Source organism: Moschus berezovskii, chromosome 10 (assembly GCF_049115385.1).
Source record: "Moschus berezovskii isolate FMDL1 chromosome 10, NW_MosBer_1.0, whole genome shotgun sequence".
Taxonomy (NCBI): Eukaryota; Metazoa; Chordata; class Mammalia; order Artiodactyla; family Moschidae; genus Moschus; species Moschus berezovskii.
In genome coordinates, this window is record NC_142469.1 from 41589413 (window position 1) to 41608151 (window position 18739).

At 39.4% G+C, this 18739-nt stretch overlaps 1 protein-coding gene across 3 annotated transcripts in view; it reads left to right on the forward strand.

Moving 5' to 3' along the window:
• Positions 1–18739, forward strand: part of HS3ST5 (heparan sulfate-glucosamine 3-sulfotransferase 5) — a 320414-nt gene that overhangs the window by 110032 nt on the left and 191643 nt on the right. The window lies entirely within an intron of this gene.

Below are 18739 nucleotides of genomic sequence, written 5' to 3' on the forward strand. Positions count from 1 at the left end.
TCAGTTCAGTTCAGTCGCTCAGTCGTGTCCGACTCTTTGCGACCCCATGAATCACAGCACGCCAGGCCTCCCTGTCCATCACCAACTCCCGGAGTTCACTCAAACTCATGTCCATCAAGTCGGTGATGCCATCCAGCCATCTCATTGTCTGTCATACCCATCTCCTCCCACCCCCAATCCTTCCTAGCATCAGACTCTTTTGCAGTGAGTCAACTCGTCGCATGAGGTGGCCAAAGTATTGGAGTTTCAGCTTTAGCATCAGTCCTTCCAATGAACACCCAGGACAGATCTCCTTTAGAATGGACTGGTTGGATCTCCTTGCAGTCCAAGGGACACTCAAGAGTCTTCTCCAGCATCACAGTTCAAAAGCATCAATTCTTCGGCGATCAGCTTTCTTCACAGTCCAACTCTCACAACCATACATGACCACGGGAAAAACCATAGCCTTGACTAGATGGACCTTGGTTGGCAAAGTAATGCTTTTTAATATGCTATCTAGGTTGGTCATAACTTTCCTTCCAAGGATTAAGCGTCTTTTAATTTCATGGCTGCAATCAGCATCCGCAGTGATTGTGGAGCCCAAAAAAATAAAGTCTGACACTGTTTCCACTGTTTTCCCATCTATTTCCCATGAAGTGATAGGACCAGATGCCATGATCTTCGTTTTCTGAATGTTGAGCTTCAAGCCAACCTTTTCACTGTCCTCTTTCACTTTCATTGAGAGGCTTTTGAGTTCCTCTTCACTTTCTGCCATAAGGGTGGTGTCATCTGCATATCTGAGGTTATTGATATTTCTCCCGGCAATCTTGATTCCAGCTTGTGCTTCTTCCAGCCCAGTATGCCTCATGATGTACTCTGCATATAAATTAAATAAGCAGGGTGACAATATACAACCTTGACGTACTCCTTTTCCTATTTGGAACCAGTCTGTTGTTCCATGTCCAGTTCTAACAATCTTAAAAATGACAGAATGATTTCTGTTCATTTCCAAGGCAAACCATTCAATATTACAATAATCCAAGTCTATACCCCAACCAGTGATGCTGAAGAAGTCTAACTTGAACGGTTCTATGAAGACCTCCAAGACCTTTTAGAACTAACACCCAAAAAAGATGTCCTTTTCATTATAGAGGACTGGAATGCAAAAGTAGGAAGTCAAGAAACACCTAGAGTAACAGGCAAATTTGTCCTTGGAGCATGAAATGAAGCAGGGCAAAGGCTAATAGAGTTTTGGCAAGAAAACGCACTGGTCATAACAAACACCCTCTTTCAACAACACAAGAGAAGACTCTACACATGGACATCACCAGATGGTCAACACCGAAATCAGATTGATTATATTCTTTGCAGCCAAAGATGGAGAAGCTCTATATAGTTAGCAAAAACAAGACCAGGAGCTGACTGTGGCTCAGATCATGAACTCCTTATTGCCAAATTCAGACTGAAATTGAAGAAAGTAGGGAAAACCACTAGAGCATTCAGATATGACCTAAATCAAATCCCTTATGATTATACAGTGGAAGTAAGAAATAGATTTAAGGGACTGGATCTGATAGATAGAGTGCCTGATGAACTCTGGATGGAGGTTCATGACATTGTACAGGAGACAGTGACCAAGACCATCCCCATGAAAAAGAAATGCAAAAAAGCAAAATGGCTGTCTGAGGAGGCCTTACAAATAGCTATGAAAAGAAGAGAAGCAAAAAGCAAAGGAGAAAAGGAAAAATATAAGCATCTGAATGCAGAGTTCCAAAGAATAGCAAGGAGAGATAAGAAAGCCTTCCTCAGCGATCAATGCAAAGAAATAGAGGAAAACAACAGAATAGGAAAGACAAGAGATCTTTTCAAGAAAATTAGAGATATCAAGGGAACTTTTCATGCAAAGATGGGCTCGATAAAGGACAGAAATGGTAGGGACCTAACAGAAGCAGAAGATATTAAGAAGAGGTGGCAAGAATACACAGAAGAACTGTACAGAAAAGATCTTCACGACAAAGATAATCACAATGGCGTGATCACTCACCTGGAGCCAGACATCTTGGAATGTGAAGTCAAGTGGGCCTTAGAGAGCATCACTATGAACAAAGCTAGTGGAGGTGATGGAATTCCAACTGAGCTATTTCAAATCCTGAAAGATGATGCTGTGAAAGTACAGTACTCAATATGCCAGCAAATTTGGCAAACTCAGCAGTGGCCACAGGACTGGAAAAGGTCAGTCTTCATTCCAATCCCGAAGAAAGGCAATGCCAAAGAATGCTCAAACTACTGCACAATTGCACTCATCTCACATGCAATGGCAAGCCACTCCAGTACTCTTGCCTAGAAAATCCCATGGACAGAGGAACCTGGTAGGCTGCAGTCCATGGGGTCGCTACGAGTCAGACACGACTGAGCTTCTTCACTGTCACTTTTCACTTTCACACATTGGAGAAGGAAATTGCAACCCACTCCAGTGTTCTTGCCTGGAGAATCCCAGGGACGGGGGAGCCTGGTGGGCTGCCGTCTATGGGGTCACACAGAGTCGGACACGACTGAAGTGACTTAGCAGCAGCAGTAGCAGCAGCACACGCTAGTAACGTCATGCTCAAAATTCTCCAAGCCAGGCTTCAGCAATATGTGAACCATGAACTTCCAGATGTTCAAGCAGGTTTTAGAAAAGGCAGAGGAACCAGAGATCAAATTGACACAATAAACTGTGGAACATTCTGAAAGAGATGCTCAACTTTAGGTGGCAAAAAATGAAAGGAATGCTACTTTTTCTATAGTTATAAATTAGAGGAAAATGTGTACTCTAATAAGTATTCTTAAGAAGTTACATGCACATACATCATAAAATGAAAGTCTTTTAAGACTTTAAAATCTTTAATAGAAGCTTGAAAATATTATGACAAAATAGGTTGTCATATCTTTCATATCAATAAATGGAAAGAAATACATGGATTTTTTTTTAACAAAATATTTTCAGACTGGATCACAGTGCAGTACCAAATTCTGTCTATACAGATACCAGGATACAACAAATGCAAAGTTATTCAAAAATTTGGATGTGAAAGGATAGGTGGAATGGAGTAAAGGGAATGGACAGGCTGTTAAAGCAATAGTCTGGACAAGCAGTGAGAAGGGAAGTGGAAAGAGAAAGACATAGACGCAGTACATCTTTTGAAGGAAGAATTACCGAAACTTGAACTCTAACTGGTTGGAGGGAATAATGAAGAAAACGAGGGCCTGGAGACTGACCCTATGTGTTAGTGAGAAGGCTATATAAATTGGATTTTTACTATAATACAACAGGGAGTGGATGGAAAAGTGAAAGTAGCGGAGTCACGCAATAGCAATTGCTGGTGCTGGGTATTGAGACGAGTCACACTTCACCGTGCTACACAGAACCCTGCAAATTCCATAAGGAATCTCCTTTCAGAGCTTTATGGTCAGTCTGCCATTATGGTAGTTGGCACTTACTATTCTAAGATTTATAAAAATAACATTTTCTCTTCACATTCACAATTACCCTTTGGATATTCAATTCAAACTTCTGTTTCCCCTGATGTTTGGCACTTTTCTGATGGCATGTTTCTAATTGTTTGAAAACAACTGTGGCTAATGGGATTTTTGCTTCCATGAAATACGTAGGATATCACATATTTTCTGTCTATATCAGTAGATTCCAAGCCTTTTTGACACTGGATTGTGTAAAAATAGAAACTGCCTCACAACCCAGTACACATATCCAACTGTTTATCTAGTCCATTAAAATGATACTAAAAACAATTTAAAAGGTGTACTAGACAAGTACAATCTAAAGAAATTAGGAGGTAGAATCTTAATATCAGAAAAGTGATATTTAGGGTGAAAGGTATTAACTAAAACAAAAGAGAAGCTTTCTGTGAATGCTGATGTGTAATACATAATAAAGACATACAGTAAGGAGTAAATAATGACTTTAAGCAAGGGCTACCATAGGAGTTTGTTCAGCAGACAAACTTCTAAAAATATCCCAAGAAATATCAATAGTCCATATTTTAGGTGCTGGATTAAAATGAAAGAATGTCGAAAAAAGTAGGGGGAGCATGGGAAGATGGCGGAGGAATAGGACGGGGCGGCCACTTTCCCCCCAACAAAATCAACAAAAGAACATTTGAACGCTGAGTAAATCCCACAAAAAAACTTCTGAATACCGGCAGAGGACATCAGGCACTCAGAAAAGCAGCCCATAGTCGTCGAAAGGAGGTAGGAAATAGATAAAAAGAGAGGCAAAAGAGGGAGGGACGAAGCTCCCTCCCGGGAAGGGAGGCTTAAAAAAAAAAAGAGAAGTTTCCAAACACCTGGAAACACTGGCGAGTGGAACCTCAGAGGGCTGCATAACTGGGAGACAAAAGACATAAATAATTAAAACTCACAGACTAAGTGCCCAGAGGAAACTCTCAGCGGAGAAGCGGTGCAGATGCCTGCGTCCCTCACTAGCAGGCGGGGGCTGGGCAGGGAGGTGCCGGCAGCAGCGCTTAGAGGGAAACCCGTGGCGGCGCTTAGAGGGAGAAGGACTGCGCGCTTAGAGGGAGAACTGGCGGCTGCGCTTAGAGGGAGAGCCAGCGCCCGCACTTAGAGGGAGAACCGGGCTTGGGCGCCCCAGGGCAGACTGAGGGCTCGAACTTGGGATACCAGAGCAGAGGTTGCAGCTGAAGGGCGAGAGGGCTGGAAAAAGCCTGTGAAAAAACCCCAAGCCAGCCCTGCCCACAGAACCGGGCGCTGAGAGGAGCGAGCCGGCAGCAGGCGGCCCTTCCCCCAGCCCCCGCCGTCACGGGCGGGGAGGGCGGCCAGCGCTGGGGCGGGGGCAGCTGCGGCCCCAGAGAGGCTTCCCGTGCCAAGCTGCAGGCAGGCTTCCTTGCTGGCCAGGACTTCTTGGGTTTGGGCCGGTCGATATCTGCCTGAGAAACTGCGCCTGTTGTACCCCCAGAAAACCGAGAGGCAGGGACTGGGAAGGTGATAAGTCGCAGCGACCGCGCTCGCCAAACGCCTGGTCACCTGAGCTGCTAGGACCGGGGAAGGCACAAATCGTAGGCCCAGCCAAGTCTGCGCCTTTGTCGAGTACCCGAGGACCTGAACCTGAGCCGCTCAGACCTGGGAAGTGCATGCAACCCAGCGCCAGCCGCGGACAGCTTGCAGCAGAGCAAACTAAAGCCTAAGCAGCATAAACAGGGAAAGCACACACGCCTCGAGCGGGAGCATTCCCAGTGTAGCCGAGACACCGCAAGCACTCCCCACAGACTCCAGAGATATTTGTTAGCTGTTCCTCCCTCCCTACAGCAGGACTGAATAGGAGAGCTGGGGGGAAAAAAAAAAGTGTCCACTACCACATCCTGGTGTCAGGACGGGAATTAGACACTGAGGAGACCAGAAAACAGAAGAGCTTTTTCAACAGAAGGAACTGCCTTGGAAGTAACAGAGGGAGAAACCTTGAGCCCCCTGCAAGAATAAGACTGAAAACCAGAGGCAGAGGCTTAAGGCCAAATCCTGAGAATACCAGAGATCTCCGGTTCCAGAGAACATTAATTGATAGGTACTCATCTAAGGCCTCCATTCATACACTGAAACCAGGCACCACCCAAGGGTCATCAAGTTTCAGTGAAAGACATACTACGCAAGCTATCCAGCAACACAGGAGAATAGCACTGAGCTTCAATATACAGGCTGCCCAAAGCCACCCCAAACCCACTGACATCTCAAACTCATTATGGGACACTTCATTGCACTCCAGAGAGAAGAAATCCAGCTCCACCCACCAGAACATCTACTCAAGCTTCCCTAACCAGGGAACCTTGACAAGTCACCCATCCAACCCCACACACAACGAGGTAACTACATAATAAAGAGAACTCCACAGACTGTCAGAAGACGGAAAGGCCACCCCGAACACAGCAATATAAGCAAGATGAAGAGGCAGAGAAATACCCAACAAGTAAAGGAACAGGATAAATGCCCACCAACACAAACAAAGATATAGGGAACCTACCCGATAAAGAATTTCGAATTTTAATTGTGAAAATGATTCAAAATCTGGAAAGCAAAATGGAGTTACAGATAAATAAACTGGAGAAAAGGATTGAGAAGATGGAAGAAATGTTTAATAAGGAATTAGAGGAAATAAGAAAGAGTCAATATACAATGAATAATACAATAGATGAGATCAGAAACACTCTCGAGGGCACAAACAGTAGAATAACGGAGGCAGAAGACAGGATAAGCGAGCTAGAAGATAGAATTGTAGAAACAGAGTCGGAAAAAGGAAAAAGAATTAAAAAAATGAGGACAATATTAGAGACATATGGAACAATATTAAACACCCCAACATTCGAATCATAGGAGTCCCAGAAGAAGAAGACAAAAAGAAAGACCATGAGAGAATACTTGAGGAGATAATAGTTGAAAATTTCCCTAAAATGGGGAAGGAAATAATCGCCCAAGTCCAAGAAACACAGAGAGTCCCTAACAGGATAAACCCAAGGCGAAATACCCCAAGGCACATATTAATCAAATTAACAAAGATCAAACACAAAGAACAAATATTAAAAGCAGCAAGGGAAAAACAACAAATAACACACCAGGGGATCCCCATAAGGATAACAGCTGATCTTTCAGCAGAAACTCTACAGGCCAGGAGGGAATGGCAAGACATACTTAAAGTGATGAAAGAAAATAACCTACAGCCCAGATTACTGTACCCAGCAAGGATCTCATTCAAATATGAAGGAGAAATCAAAAGCTTTACAGACAAGCAAAAGCTGAAAGAATTCAGCATCACCAAATCAGCTCTCCAACAAATACTAAAGGATCTTCTCTAGACTGGAAACACAGCAAGGGTATATAAACTTGAACCCAAAACAATAAAGAAAAAGGCAACGGGATCATACTTATCAATAATCACCTTAAACATAAATGGGTTGAATGCCCCAACCAAAAGACAAAGGCTGGCTGAATGGATACAAAAACAAGACCCCCATATATGTTGTCTACAAGAGACCCACCTCAAATCGAGGGACACATACAGACTGAAAGTGAAAGGCTGGAAAAAGATATTCCACGCAAATAGAGACCAAAAGAAAGCAGGAGTAGCAATACTCATATCAGATAAAATTGATTTTAAAACAAAGGCTGTGAAAAGAGACAAAGAAGGAAACTACATAATGATCAAAGGATCAATCCAAGAAGAAGATATAACAATTATAAATATTTATGCACCCAACATAGGAGCACTGCAATATGTAAGACAATTACTAACAAGTATGAAAGGGGAAATTAACAATAACACAATAATAGTGGGAGATTTTAATACCCCACTTACATCTATGGATAGATCAACTAAACAGAAAATTAACAAGGAAACACAAACTTTAAATGATACAATAGACCAGTTAGACCTAATAGATATCTATAGGACATTTCACCCCAAAACAATGAATTTCACCTTTTTCTCAAGCGCACATGGAACCTTTTCCAGGATAGATCACATCCTGGGCCATAAATCTAGCCTTGGTAAATTCAAAAAAATTGAAATCATTCCAAGCATCTTTTCTGACCACAATGCAGTAAGATTAGATCTCAATTACGGGAGAAAAACTATTAAAAATGCCAACATATGGAGGCTGAAGAACACGCTGCTGAATAATGAACAAATCATAGAAGAAATCAAAAGAGAAATTAAAATATGCATAGAAATGAATGAAAATGAAAACACAACAACCCAAAACCTCTGGGACACTGTAAAAGCAGTGCTAAGGGGGAAGTTCATAGCAATACAGGCACACCTCAAGAAACAAGAAAAAAGTCACCTAAATAACCTAACTCTACATCTAAAGAAACTAGAAAAGGAAGAAATGGAGAACCCCAGGGTTAGCAGAAGGAAAGAAATCATAAAAATTAGGGCAGAGATAAATGCAAAAGAAACAAAAGAGACCATAGCAAAAATCAACAAGGCCAAAAGCTGGTTCTTTGAGAAGGTAAATAAAATTGACAAACCACTAGCCAGACTCATCAAGAAAGAAAGGGAGAAGAACCAAATCAATAAAATTAGAAATGAAAATGGAGAAATCACAACTGACAACACAGAAATACAAAGGATTATTAGAGAATACTATCAGCAATTATATGGCAATAAAATGAATAACTTGGAAGAAATGGACAAATTCCTAGAAAAGTATACCTTGCCAAAACTGAACCAGGAAGAAATAGAAAATCTGAACAGACCCAGCACAAGCACGGAAATAGAGGAAGTAATCTGAAAGCTTCCAGCAAACAAAAGCCCAGGTCCAGACAGCTTCACAGCTGAATTCTATCAAAAATTTAGTGAAGAGCTAACACCTATTTTACGCAAACTCTTTCAGAAAATTGCTGAAGAAGGAAAACTTCCAAACTCATTCTATGAGGCCACTATCACCCTAATCCCAAAACCTGGTAAAGATCCCACAAAAAAAGAAAACTACAGGCCAATATCACTGATGAACATAGATGCAAAAATCCTTAACAAAATTCTAGCAATCAGAATCCAACAACATATTAAGAAGATCATACATCATGACCAAGTGGGCTTTATCCCAGGAATGCTAGGATTCTTCAATATCCGTAAATCAATCAACGTAATACACCACATTAACAAACTGAAAAATAAAAATCATATGATTATCTCAATAGATGCAGAGAAAGCCTTTGACAAAATACAACATCCATTTATGATAAAAACCCTCCAGAAAGTGGGAATAGAAGGGACTTTTCTCAACATAAAAAAAGCTATATATGACAAACCCACAGCAAACATTATCCTCAATGGTGAAAAACTGAAAGCATTTCCCCTAAAGTCAGGAACAAGACAAGGGTGCCCACTCTCACCACTACTATTCAACATAGTTCTGGAAGTTTTGGCTACAGCAATCAGAGCAGAAAAAGACAAAAAAGGAATACAAATTGGAAAAGAAGTAAAGCTTTCACTGTTCGCTGATGACATGATCCTCTACACAGAAAACCCTAAAGACTCCACCAGAAAACTACTAGAGCTAATCAATGAATACAGTAAAGTTGCAGGATATAAAATCAACACACAGAAATCCCTTGCATTCCTATACACTAATAATGAGAAAATAGAAAGAGAAATTAAGGAAACTATTCCATTCACTGTTGCAACGAAAAGAATTAAATACTTAAGAATATATCTACCTAAGGAAACAAAAGACTTGTACATAGAAAACTATAAAACACTAGTGAAAGTAATCGAAGAGGACACTCATAGATGGAGAAATATACCATGTTCGTGGATTGGAAGAATAAATATTGTGAAAATGAGTATACTACCCAAAGTAATTTATATATTTAATGCAATCCCTATCAAGCTACCAACGATATTTTTCACAGAACTGAACAAATAATCTCACAATTTGTATGGAAATACAAAAAACCTCGAATAGCCAAAGCAATCTTGAAGAAGAAAAATGGAACTGGAGGAATTAACCTGCCAGACTTCAGGCTCTACTACAAAGCCACAATCATCAAGACAGTATGGTACTGGCATAAAGACAGAAATATAGATCAATGAAACAAAATAGAAAGCCCAGAGATAAACCCACGCACCTATGGACACCTTATCTTCGACAAAGGAGGCAAGAATATAAAATGGACAAAAAACAGTCTCTTTAACAAGTGGTGCTGGGAAAACTGGTCAGCCACTTGTAAAAGAATGAAATTAGAACAATTCCTAACACCATACACCAAAATAAACTCAAAATGGATTAGAGAGCTAAATGTAAGACCAGATACTATAAAACTCCTAGAGGAGAACGTAGGCAAAACACTCTCTGACATAAATCACAGCAGGATCCTCCAAGACCCACCTCCCAGAATATTGGAAATAAAAGCAAAAATAAACAAATGGGACCTAATTAAAATCAAAAGCTTCTGCACAGCAAAAGAAACTCTAAGCAAGGTGAAAAGACAGCCTGCAGAATGGGAGAAAATAATAGCAAATGAAGCAACTGATAAAGGATTAATCTCCAAAATATACAAGCAGCTCCTGCAGCTCAATTCCAGAAAACTAAGTGACCCAATCAAAAAATGGGCCAAAGAACTAAACAGACATTTCTCCAAAGAAGACATAAAGATGGCTAACAAACACATGAAAAAATGCTCAACGTCCCTCATATTCAGAGAAATGCAAATCAAAACCACAATAAGATACCATTTCACACCAGTCAGAATGGCTGCTATCCAAAAGTCTACATGCAATAAATGCTGGAGAGGGTGTGGAGAAAAGGGAACCCTCTTACACTGTTGGTGGGAATGCAAACTAGTACAGCCACTATGGAGAACAGTATGGAGATTTCTCAAAAAGCTGTAAATAGAACTGCCATATGATCCAGCAATCGCACTCCTGGGCATACACACCGAGGAAACCAGAATTGAAAGAGACACATGTACTCCAATGTTCATTGCAGCACTGTTTATAATAGCCAGGACATGGAAGCAACCTAGATGTCCATCTGCAGATGAATGGATAAGAAAGCTTTGGTACATATACACAATGGAGTATTTTTCAGCCATCAAAAAGAATGCATTTGAATCAGTTTTAATGAGGTGGATGAAATTGGAGCCAATTATACAGAGTGAAGTAAGCCAGAAAGAAAAACATCAATACAGTATACTAACGCATATATATAGGGCTTCCCTGGTGGCTCAGAGGTTAAAGCGTCTGCCTCCAATGCGGGAGACCTGTGTTCGATCCCTGGGTCGGGAAGATCCCCTGGGAAAGGAAACGGTAACCCACTCCAGTATTCTTGCCTGGAGAATCCCGTGGATGGAGAAGCCTGGTAGGCCACAGTCCACGGGGTCGCATAGAGTCGGACATGACTGAGTGACGAAACGGTACGGAAAGCATATATATAGAATTTAGAAAGATGGTAACCTGAACCCTGTATACGAGACTGCAAAAGAGACATAGGCATATAGAACAGTCTTTGGGACTCTGTGGGAGAGGGTGAAGGTGGGATGATTGGGGAGAACGGCATTGTAACATGTATATTATCATAAGTGACCAGTCCAGGTTCGACGCATGATACAGGATGCTTGGGGCTGGTGCACGGGGATGATATGGAGGGAGGATATGGGGAGGAGGGAGGTGGGAGAGGGGTTCGGGAGGGAGAGCACATGTACATCCGGGGCGGATTCGTGTCTGTATGGCAAAACCAACCAATATATTAATGTAAGGTAAAAAAAAAAAAAGAAATGCGCTGTACTTAAAAAAAAAAAAGAAGAAGAAGAAGTTAAAAGTAGCTTAAAAGAGAAATAGAGCACAGTAGGATAAAAAAGTACCTGAGTAAATTAAGGATAATTTATAATAGCATTTGGCTCACAGAATTACTGGGAGAAGACATAAATATTTATCAGTTGTGATTGACAGTAGACGTAACAATATGAGACTTCAGTTCATGTTTATGTTTGGCTCTTTCTTTTTTTTTCAAGATTTATGACAATCTTTAATGATAGAAGGGAAATTCCAAAGCTCTTGTTCTTACTTTAAAAAGAACTTCCCAAGTATTATACTTTTCAGAAAACATATAACAATTCAAATATTATTACAAGGACAATGGATTATTACATGAATCAGTCAGAAATGGAGAATGTTAGAACTTACAGGTTACATTCACAGGATAAAGTGGGTCTTTCTATATGATGGTCCCTCCCCATCCCAGAGACCTCTTTCACTTTCTGCTATGCTCAGGGAGCCCTTCCTTGACCCACTTACTTACAATTGCAACCCAGTTTCTTCCACCCCACCCACATTATCACCCTAGCTTACTTATTTTTTCCATTGTATTTATCACTATCTGCCATACTACATCTTTTTAAAATTTATTTGATATCTTCTCCGACACTGGAATGGAAGCTCCATGAGGACAGAGGCCTTATTCTGTTTTTGTTTACTTCTGTATCCTCAGCACCTAGATCAGTGCCTGACATTTAGTGTCAGTGCTCAATAAAGTTTTTTGATTAAGTTATTGACTTGATAGGCATTTCCAGAATCCTTAGTGCAGACACAAAAAAGAAGAAAATAGCCAATTGCCTGGCACTCTAGAGTTCATGTGAGCAAGACATACACACCACACTGAGAAATGTCTTCTCCATGTACACCCTCCTTGACCCTGACCTGTCAATCCATACCTTCCCTGTCTCCTCCCTTTCAGTGTTCTGGTTGTGTAAGATGCTACCCACTAGACAGACTTCAACAACAGTAGTAATGAAAAGTAAAATTAAATAATGGTTAACATTTATTGAGCACTGATGATGCTTCAAGGCTAAGTAATCCCACTCATAGTTTAATTTCAAAAACTCTAAAGTTAGTACTATTATTGATATTTTCCTTATTTTGAGGATGAAGAAATTGAGGCTTAAACATGACAAATAAAATCCTTAAGGGCACATTCTGAAAAAAAAAAAAAAAAGAATGTCACCTTCTATATTATATGCAAAACATGTATCAGTTCAGTTCAGTCGCTCAGTCGTGTCCAACTCTCCGCGACCCCATGAATCACAGCATGCCAGGCCTCCCTGTCCATCACCAACTCCCGGAGTTCACTCAAACTCATGTCCACAGAGTCGGTGATGCCATCCAGCCATCTCATTCTCCGTCGTCCCCTTCTCCTCCCGCCCCCAACCTTTCCCAGCATCAGAGTCTTTTCCAGTGAGTCAACTCGTCGCATGAGGTGGCCAAAGTATTGCAGTTTCAGCTTTAGCATCAGTCCCTCCAATGAACACCCAGGATTGATCTCCTTTAGAATGGACTGGTTGGATCTCCTTGTCGTATAAGGGACTCTCAAGAGTCTTCTCCAACACCACAGTTCAAAAGCATTGATTCTTCAGCGATCAGCTTTCTTCACTTTCCAACTCTCACATCCATACATGCCCACGGGAAAAACCATTGCCTTGACTAGACGGACCTTGGTTGGCAAAGTAATGTCTCTGCTTTTTAATATACTATCTAGGCTGGTCATAACTTTCCTTCCAAGGAGCAAGCGTCTTTTAATTTCATGGCTGCAATCAGCCTCCGCAGTGATTTTGGAGCCCAAAAAATAAAGTCTGACACTGTTTCCACTGTTTTTCCATCTATTTTCCATGAAGTGATGGGACCAGATGCCATGATCTTTGTTTTCTGAATGTTGAGCTTCAAGCCAACCTTTTCACTCTCCTCTTTCACTTTCATCAAGAGGCTTTTGAGTTCCTCTTCACTTTCTGCCATAAGGGTGGTGTCATCTGCATATCTGAGATTATTGATATTTCTCCCGGCAATCTTGATTCCAGCTTGTGCTTCTTCCAGCCCAGCGTTCCTCATGATGTACTCTGCATATAAGTTAAATAAGCAGGGTGGCAATATACAGCCTTGACGTACTCCTTTTCCTATTTGGAACCAGTCTGTTGTTCCATGTCCAGTTCTGACTGTTGCTTCCCGACCTGCATACAGGTTTCTCAAGAGGCAGGTCAGGTGGTCTGGTATTCCCATCTCTTTCAGAATGTTCCACAGTTTATTGTGATCGACACAGTCGAAGGCATGTATACTGAAATTTATTTTAAAGAGAAAGTTTTGATATCAAAGATAATTAAAACTACCTATTAACTAAGAATGAAGTACTTAATTATCTACCATTTTCTTCATTTTCAACAAAAAGTGTTATAAGTTGCTTCTCTCTGTGAAAAGAAAGATAGCTTCCACTAAGACTGTAAATGTATACATTATACTTGTTTGATTTGAAGAAAAGTGGGATGTTTGAATTCCCCCCATCCCAACAGGTATTCTTAACAGCAGGGTATAATTTCAGAGTTTCTCCAGTCAAGAGGTTTCTGCTGAGCAAAAATTCTCATTCAATTTAGGAATGTAGATTATAATAATTTTCCTATCCTGCTCGCAGCAGGTTTCCTGGCTTCATTTTCCAGACTCGTAAGTTGAGTAGAAACAACTAGGTAACTTCAGTTCCAGGTTAGCACATCCGTTAAGCATAGTCCCATTAGCTCAACTTAGTTATATTGCAAAGCCGCTTAGCTTCACAGTGAAATGGAATACAGTTGAATTGCTTTCCTATTGTAATACCTATTTATAATAAATGCAAAGTGGTTTGTGATGGCAAACTTTGTAGAGCATGAAAAATTATGAGGGGGAAAAAAGCTTATGTTTTCTGACCTAAAATTGTAAAGAAATGCCATGTTTATGCCAGCATGTGACAGTCCTATTAAAACAAAAGGAGAAAAATATTAAAAAAAAATTTTAATAAGCTGTTATATTTTAGTGTAGCATTTTTTTCTAGATTGCACAATTTTTCTAATTTGCATACATTGTCTTCAATTTAATTTCTTTCTCACTCGGCCTCAACATTCAACCATATGGCTCAAAATTTCCTTACTTTGAGAAAGTAAAGATTGCCTAAATACTATCTTTTTCTGCTAGTATTAGAATAATCATATCTGTGATAAATTCAAAGTAAATTATATACACCACATTATTGTAATGTAGGTTACTAAGATATTGGCCTCATCTTTTGAATACAAAAATTCTAGATGGCAGTTTTATCAAGTTGGATCAAGTCAAATAGATTTGATGGGTGTCAGAGTCACTATTTGACAACCATGAGCTCTTCTAACTTCATACGGATAATCAGGGAGTTCACTTTGCTCTTTCATTAATTGTTTTTCTTTAGTGAGTAAGGTACATGTGCACCATCCCATGAGAGCTACGTTTTCATTGTGCCTGCTCAACACTGCCCGATTCAATGACTGATTTTTTTATAACAGAAGAAGTAAATGTCCAGCCAAGTCCAATATAAACTTTATAAGCTGTATTGGCTTGATGGGTTTTTTTATGTGTAGCACTGTGATTTTAGCTGAAAATCAAGACCCATACCGAGATGCATTTTATTCCACTATGAACTATTTCTTCATTCATTCAACAAATATTTAGTAATAATTAGTGAGTGACAGGCTATATCCTAGGACTTAAGATGCATCAATGAAAAAAATATGGCCTTCTCTTACAACATGTAGACTATAAAAATAATTACAACAAGTGAATTATGTAGATTCATAGATGATGACTAGGTATAAAAGAAAGAAAGCATAGACTAAAGGTAAAAGGAAGAGGGAATAATATAATAGGAGGGGGATCAGATCCAATACTGTTTGTACCAGCTCTTCTGGCAAGTGTTTTCCTATGTTCATTTTTGTTGTCTTAAGACCAGAATATGTGGACTTGGAAGGTGGTGTGTGTTAGTCGCTCAGTCATGTCCATGGAATTCTCCAGACAAGAATATTAGAGTGGGTTGGAGGGTGGGGTCCATTATCAAATGAACATTGCTCACATTTTTTTTTATACCAATAAGTTTCTATGCATTGACATTCATACTTAAGATACCCACCTTAGAGTGCCCAAAGTAAAGTATTCAACTGCATGCGTTTATTAACTTTTAGCTTTAGAGTTTGGTTTTATCATAAGTAGTCTAATCAACAAGTTTTCTCCAAAGGATGTAATGTCATTTCCAAAAGGGTCAAATAATGAATAAAATGTTACTTTAAATTTAAATTTCTTCCTTTTGTTCTGATAATTTATTATTCATAGAGTAACTTTAAATTATAGTATTAGTATAACCATATTCATCAGTAGTGTTACACAGTGCCTAATTAGTTCAAGAAGACTCAAATATGAATGTATTAATTTCTGGATTAATCTGGATTTTGAAAGTATCTAGTTTTGGACACTTTAGATTCTTGATTCCCAGAAAAATAAGGACTGAACTCCAAATTTGAATACATATTTTTTAAAAAAAGCCCATTAGTCATTTCTAATTTAGTTCATTTTGCAATGCCATTTTAAGAATTATTTTCATGTTGATAACCATGTACATCACTAGCTACCAGAGCCATAGAATCAAAGTCTGTTTGATCTGGAAGTAATCCCAGAAATTCTAGTCCAACTGCCTTTATTCTACAGGTGTGAAAACTGTCCCAAAGAGGGTAAGTTATTTGTCCAGGTTAGATGGTGTGTGTAGGTCTAGGAAGCCCATTAATAGTAGAACTAGTACAGGAATCTGTTCTTTAAAAATTCCAATCCATTAGTTTTTTTGATAAATCCCTTTTCCTGAGATTTCTCAATGCTTGTTATTAAAATACTGTTTCCTTTAAATTAGGGCTTCCCTTGTGGCTCAGCTGGTAAAGAATCTGTCTGCAGTGGGGAAGACCTGGGTTCAATCCCTGGGTTGGGAAGGTCTCCCGGAGAAGGGAAAGGATACCCACTCCAGTATTCTGACCTGGAGAATTCCAGGGACTGTATGTATAGTCCATGGGGTCACAAAGAGTCGGACACAACTGAGCGACTTTCACTTCACTTCCTTTAAATTAAGGGGAGTTTATCATACCTTTGAATTTCATGAAGTCATCTGAATACTGAATGTGCCTAGACTCCAGAAATGGCCTGTTATTTGGTAACCTCTTCAGCTCTATCAAAAGTAACTTTTTTTGCTAGAATGATTTTTTTAAGATTTTTTTTCTTTATAAATTAAATGATTTATGAGTCACTACATCACTTACCTATTAATCACTATATATGGCAAAAGTGTAATACAACATTATTATTTTTCAATAAATTGTGGAAGGAGACAGTCATATATAGTAAAGTGCTGAGTTTAGAAAACAACCTAAGTAATGTCTGGGCTCTGGGTTGTTCAGCCTTTAGAAAATGATGCAGAGTCATGTGAGAACTCTCTGAATCCTCATGAGGGAAAATTATGTAACTCACTGGAAAATAATGCCAGTAGATTTAATAGAGCAGAGAGGCAGTATATTCAAAACACAAAGGAAAGTATGAAAAACTCTGTCTGCTACGCCTAGGGAATGTCATATTCAAAAAACTTAAACAATTAAAGCAATATCAATTAATTTTCTAAGACAGTTTTTAGTTTCAGCATTATAATACATCTTAAACTGCTATACATTTGGTTCTTGTAATTGGATTCTAAATTTGCTTGAAATGAAGGATATGACCATGGCTTTATATAATGATAAAATTGGTGTTTCTCATTTCACACAATAGAATGTTCACATGTATTTCCAGGCACAGCATTTATAAAACCAACATAATTTAAGTTTTAAGTATATTAAAAAAGATATATAGCATTAGGTACATGACTATAAATGATTGATGAGGATGATTATGGAAAACAGCTGTAAATAACCAGGGTCCAGAAGACCTAATGAATACTTTGTGAACTTAGCAGCGTTTTAATGGTTTTGTCTGATAGTGAATGAAGAAAATGAATAATTCATCCAGTTTTTACTTCTGCTTTTGTACATTTGTAAATCCTATAAGAGTACCAAACTAAAAATTGGATCTTCTACCTGTTCCAGTATCCATGACACAGTCCAATTATAGAATTCTATAATCAGTGAAATTAATTGAAACTATGATTTAAAACTACATGTGGTTCTTATTTGTGTGATGACATTATTAGCATTCTAGTATTAGGAATTTTAGATTCTTTCTTATTTTTAACAGTAATTTTTAAAGGATGTTTAAGAAAAAACAAAGCTAATATACTTCAGATTACTAATGGAAAAAGAAACTAGGAAAATAACTGATTGATTGAATTCATTTTGTCAGAAACCCTTATTAATATCCTCGGAAATTTCTCTTTTCCTCACCCCCATCCCATGAATATTTATGGTTTAGAAGGCAGCAACATTTTTGCTTATTCTTTTCCGAAAAGTGCATTATTTTTTTCAATTTTTAATCACTTCATGGGTGAATTGATCTCTGATAGCCAAGGGAATTAGTGGGCCAGACTTCCCTTCTACATAAACCTAGGGTCCAAGAGTACCTTCATTTGTCTCTTGGGCGGAAGAAATTGAACATACCTTTGCCTTTCACTGTCTTTTCACACATTATGTTAATTAGTAAGAATAAAGGTAATGTGATTGGGGGTATAGTTTGGCAGACAGTGTCAGATAATATCAGTTCAGTTCAGTCACTCAGTCATGTCCGACTCTTTGTGACCCCACGAATCACAGCACGCCAGGCCTCCCTGTCCATCACTAACTCCCGGAGTTCACTCAAACTCATGTCCATAGAGTCAGTGATGCTATCCAGCCATCTCATTCTCTGTCATCCCCTTCTCCTTCTGTCCCCAATCCCTCCAAGCATCAGAGTCTTTTCCAGTGAGTCAACTCTTTGCATGAGGTGGCCAAAGTATTGGAGTTTCAGCTTTAGCATCAGTCCTTCCAATGAACACCCAGGACTGATCTCCTTTAGAATGGACTGGTTAGATCTCCTTGCAGTCCAAGGGACTCCCAAGAGTCTTCTCCAGCACCACAGTTCAAAAGCATCAATTCTTCAGTGATCAGCTTTCTTCACAGTCCAATTCTAACATCCATACATGACCACTGGAAAAACCATAGCCTTGACTAGACGGACCTTGGTTGGCAAAGTAATGTCTCTGCTTTTTAATATGCTATCTAGGTTGGTCATAACTTTCCTTCCAAGGAGTAAGCGTCTTTTAATTTCATGGCTGCAATCAGCATCCACAGTGATTTTGGAGCCCAAAAAAATAAAGTCTGACACTGTTTCCCCATCTATTTCCCATGAAGTGATGGGACCAGATGCCATGATCTTCATTTTTTAAACATTGAGCTTTAAGCCAACTTTTTCACTCTCCTCTTTCACTTTCATCAA